Source organism: Schistocerca piceifrons, unplaced genomic scaffold (assembly GCF_021461385.2).
Source record: "Schistocerca piceifrons isolate TAMUIC-IGC-003096 unplaced genomic scaffold, iqSchPice1.1 HiC_scaffold_961, whole genome shotgun sequence".
Taxonomy (NCBI): Eukaryota; Metazoa; Arthropoda; class Insecta; order Orthoptera; family Acrididae; genus Schistocerca; species Schistocerca piceifrons.
This window is the reverse complement of record NW_025729236.1, coordinates 1,590,001-1,595,000: the sequence shown is the minus strand read 5'-3', so window position 1 is coordinate 1,595,000 and position 5,000 is coordinate 1,590,001. Positions and strand designations below refer to the sequence as shown.

At 62.4% G+C, this 5,000-nt stretch overlaps 1 pseudogene; it reads left to right on the top strand.

Annotated features, from left to right (window-relative positions):
- LOC124774447 overlaps positions 1-5,000 on the top strand; it is a 7,959-nt pseudogene that overhangs the window by 866 nt on the left and 2,093 nt on the right.

Sequence of the window (5,000 nt, the reverse complement as noted above, 5' to 3'; positions counted from 1 at the left end):
CGGGCGGAATAATCGCTCCCGTCAGCGGCGCTTCAGCTTTGGACAATTTCACGACCCGTCTTGAAACACGGACCAAGGAGTCTAACATGTGCGCGAGTCATTGGGCTGTACGAAACCTAAAGGCGTAATGAAAGTGAAGGTCTCGCCTTGCGCGGGCCGAGGGAGGATGGGGCTTCCCCGCCCTTCACGGGGCGGCGGCCTCCGCACTCCCGGGGCGTCTCGTCCTCATTGCGAGGTGAGGCGCACCTAGAGCGTACACGTTGGGACCCGAAAGATGGTGAACTATGCCTGGCCAGGACGAAGTCAGGGGAAACCCTGATGGAGGTCCGTAGCGATTCTGACGTGCAAATCGATCGTCGGAGCTGGGTATAGGGGCGAAAGACTAATCGAACCATCTAGTAGCTGGTTCCCTCCGAAGTTTCCCTCAGGATAGCTGGTGCTCGTACGAGTCTCATCCGGTAAAGCGAATGATTAGAGGCCTTGGGGCCGAAACGACCTCAACCTATTCTCAAACTTTAAATGGGTGAGATCTCCGGCTTGCTTGATATGCTGAAGCCGCGAGCAAACGACTCGGATCGGAGTGCCAAGTGGGCCACTTTTGGTAAGCAGAACTGGCGCTGTGGGATGAACCAAACGCCGAGTTAAGGCGCCCGAATCGACGCTCATGGGAAACCATGAAAGGCGTTGGTTGCTTAAGACAGCAGGACGGTGGCCATGGAAGTCGGAATCCGCTAAGGAGTGTGTAACAACTCACCTGCCGAAGCAACTAGCCCTGAAAATGGATGGCGCTGAAGCGTCGTGCCTATACTCGGCCGTCAGTCTGGCAGTCATGGCCGGTCCTTGCGGCCGGCCGCGAAGCCCTGACGAGTAGGAGGGTCGCGGCGGTGGGCGCAGAAGGGTCTGGGCGTGAGCCTGCCTGGAGCCGCCGTCGGTGCAGATCTTGGTGGTAGTAGCAAATACTCCAGCGAGGCCCTGGAGGGCTGACGCGGAGAAGGGTTTCGTGTGAACAGCCGTTGCACACGAGTCAGTCGATCCTAAGCCCTAGGAGAAATCCGATGTTGATGGGGGCCGTCATAGCATGATGCGCTTTGTGCTGGCCCCCGTTGGGCGAAAGGGAATCCGGTTCCTATTCCGGAACCCGGCAGCGGAACCGATACAAGTCGGGCCCCTCTTTTAGAGATGCTCGTCGGGGTAACCCAAAAGGACCCGGAGACGCCGTCGGGAGATCGGGGAAGAGTTTTCTTTTCTGCATGAGCGTTCGAGTTCCCTGGAATCCTCTAGCAGGGAGATAGGGTTTGGAACGCGAAGAGCACCGCAGTTGCGGCGGTGTCCCGATCTTCCCCTCGGACCTTGAAAATCCGGGAGAGGGCCACGTGGAGGTGTCGCGCCGGTTCGTACCCATATCCGCAGCAGGTCTCCAAGGTGAAGAGCCTCTAGTCGATAGAATAATGTAGGTAAGGGAAGTCGGCAAATTGGATCCGTAACTTCGGGATAAGGATTGGCTCTGAGGATCGGGGCGTGTCGGGCTTGGTCGGGAAGTGGGTCAGCGCTAACGTGCCGGGCCTGGGCGAGGTGAGTGCCGTAGGGGTGCCGGTAAGTGCGGGCGTTTAGCGCGGGCGTGGTCTGCTCTCGCCGTTGGTCGGCCTCGTGCTGGCCGGCGGTGCAGGATGCGCGCGCCTGCGCGGCGTTCGCGCCCCGGTGCTTCAACCTGCGTGCAGGATCCGAGCTCGGTCCCGTGCCTTGGCCTCCCACGGATCTTCCTTGCTGCGAGGCCGCGTCCGCCTTAGCGTGCTCCTCCGGGGGCGCGCGGGTGCGCGGATTCTCTTCGGCCGCCATTCAACGATCAACTCAGAACTGGCACGGACTGGGGGAATCCGACTGTCTAATTAAAACAAAGCATTGCGATGGCCCTAGCGGGTGTTGACGCAATGTGATTTCTGCCCAGTGCTCTGAATGTCAACGTGAAGAAATTCAAGCAAGCGCGGGTAAACGGCGGGAGTAACTATGACTCTCTTAAGGTGGCCAAGTGGCGGCGGTGTGGCTGCATCCGGACTTGGCTTTTCGAAGTGCGGTCTTGATGTAGTCGTGCTGCTGCTGCGAGGTGCCTTCCTTGGGTTATAGTTACAGGGAGAGTGATGCGCAATACATGGGCCTAGCCCTCTTAGCCTCTCCTCTCCTGCGGTCTTCTCCCCTTCTCGTGGGCCCGCTGATTTTCGCAGAGTGGAAGACCGCACCAGGGGCTTGGGGGGGTTACCAGCCCCCCCTCGCATTATCCCTTTATAGTTGGGGGCAGCCGACAAGAAACAAGAGATGGTGGCCCTTCCGCTGAAGGTGCCACCCCAGCTACCCCAGCACCTATCCGGCCAACCGGCCGTAACGAAAATGCGATAGTTTGTGTAGCTCCCTTTGCTTGCAGTGAGTGCCACCGCACTTTTACCACGAAGAACGGTCTCGGGGTCCATCGCCGCCGCCAACACCCTGCGGCCGCCAACGCTGAGATCGTGACGGAGAGGCATCGCGCGAGGTGGACGGAGGAAGAAGTCCTGTCGCTCGCCAAGGCAGAGGCCGAACTGTTCCTTGAGAGGGACGCCCGGTTCTTCTTTGTAAATCAAGAACTTACCAGGATGTTCCCCGACCGAACGCTTGAGGCAATCAAGTGCCGACGGCGGCAAGCTGCCCACAAGCAGCTTGTCCGCCAATTCATGGAGGCACTTGAGATCGGTCGGGGCGAAGAGCCGGCGTCCCGCCGTGGAGCAGCGAGCTCGCTGCCTGACGCGGGCGAGGCCGCTGCGCCGCCCGTCGACGCAGCCGAGGACTTCGCGGCCGACACCACCGGGCCGCCGCCGGAGGGGCCGACTGACGCCGCCATCTGGGAGCACCTGGCGGGGCTACCTGCTTCCGCCCAGCGTTTCTCTGCCCTGGATCGAGTCATTGGTCTGGGGCGGGGCACGCCGCCCGATGTCATCCTGGGCATGCTCCCGGATGCCCTTGCGTCGGTCGGGTCCAGGGGGGAGAGGTCGATCACCAGGACACAGCGGCCGCGCCAATCATCCAAGCGGCCGCCTGCCGCTCCGCCGCTGCAGAAGCGCAAGCGGCGCCGCTGGGAATACGCGCGCACACAGGACGCCTTCCGTAGGTCGCGTGCACGTTGCGTGCGCGGCTTGCTGGACGGCACCCTGCTGCAGCCGCCACCCGACATCCCCGGTCTGCTGGACTTCTGGGCGGACCTCTTCACGAAGAAGCCGATCTCCACCGCCGGCTTCATCCGTGACCGCCTTCTCCCGCACTCGGAGCCTGTCGCTCCTGAGTGCCTATGGGGGCCGGTCACACGTGAGGAGGTCGCTGCTGCCTTGCCGCCCAGGGGATCGGCAGCCGGGCCGGACGGCCTGACTCCAGCGGAGCTGCGGCGCCTGCCGCATGAAGTCCTGGTGAAACTCTTGAACCTCTTCCTCCTGGCCCGCGCCCTCCCCGAGCGTCTGCTTCGCGCCCGGACGTCACTTCTCCCCAAAACGGCTGCACCAACATCCCCCGCTGACTTTCGCCCCATTACGGTCTGCTCGGTGTTGGCGCGGACCTTTCACAAGGTTCTCGCGTCACGCCTGATGCGTGCATGTGCTGTGGACGAACGTCAGCGGGCATTCATCCCCCGGGATGGGATGTTGGAAAACACCTTCATCTTGGACACTGCTCTCACCGACGCAGTCCGCTCCTGTCGCTCTGTTTTTGTGGCATCGATCGACGTCTCTAAAGCGTTCGATTCGGTGGACCATGCTGCCCTCCGCCCCGTGCTGAGGGCTCATGGCCTGCCGGATTGCTTTATTGAGTACGTCGAAAGGTGTTACGAGGGTAGCACGACAGTGATAGCGGGCGGCGCCGACGTGGGCGTGCCCCTGCAGCCGGCTAGGGGTGTGCGTCAGGGTGACCCCCTCTCCCCCCTCCTTTTCAATTTTGCGGTGGACTATGTTTTGAGTCAACTTCCCTCCCACATCGGAGCTCGGATCCTTGGTCGCAGAGTTAACGCTGCGGCCTTCGCAGATGACGTCCTGCTTTTTGCATCGACCGCGAGGGGATTGCAGTCCCTCATCGACGCAGCCGTCGCAGCCCTCGCCCATCTGGGGCTGCAGATCAACGCCCGGAAGTGTTTCACCCTCGCCTTAGTCGCGTCTGGGCGCGACAAGAAGGTGAAGGTCGACGCCGACGTTACCTTCAAAGCGGGCAACGCCACCGTGCCCGCCCTACGTGTGGGTGAAACCTTCCGGTACCTGGGACTGCAATTCTCCACCGCGGGTCGCTGCGTTTTCAACCCACGACGCCACCTGGTGGAGCAGCTGGACGTCATCTCCCGAGCTCCGCTCAAGCCGCAACAGCGCCTCCACGCCCTCACCACCGTACTTCTGCCTGGCCTGTACCATGGGCTGGCCCTCAGCCGCACCCGAGTGGGTGCGTTGAAAGCGGCAGATGTGACCATCCGTGCCGCCGTCAGGAGATGGTTCCGCCTTCCGGCGGACACTCCCCTGGGCTACTTCCACGCTCCTGTAGCCCAGGGAGGCCTCGGCATCCCATCATGCCGATGGATGGGGCCAACACTTCGCCGGTCCCGTCTCCTGGCGCTGAAGAGGATTGGGCCAGCCGCCGACGGTGCAGGCCGGGACGAGGTGCAGCGTGAGATTGAGGCGCTGGAGCGGCATCTTATGTGGGAGGGCCACCTCCTCAAATCGTCGACGCAGGTTGGAGAGATGTGGGCCGCGCGCCTGCACGTTGCCTTTGACGGTGCGGCGCTGTCATCTTCCGCCGCCGTCAAGGGGCAACACCAGTGGGTCGCTGACACCAGTCGCCTGCTATCTGGGCGTAACTTCATCGACGCTCTCCGCGCCCGCATCAACGCCTTCCCCACGAAGGCACGGCGCAGTCGCGGGCGGGAGGCGGACACCAGATGCCGCGCGGGCTGCCAGGCCGTAGAGACCGCCAACCACGTGTTACAGGCTTGCTTCAGGACGCAC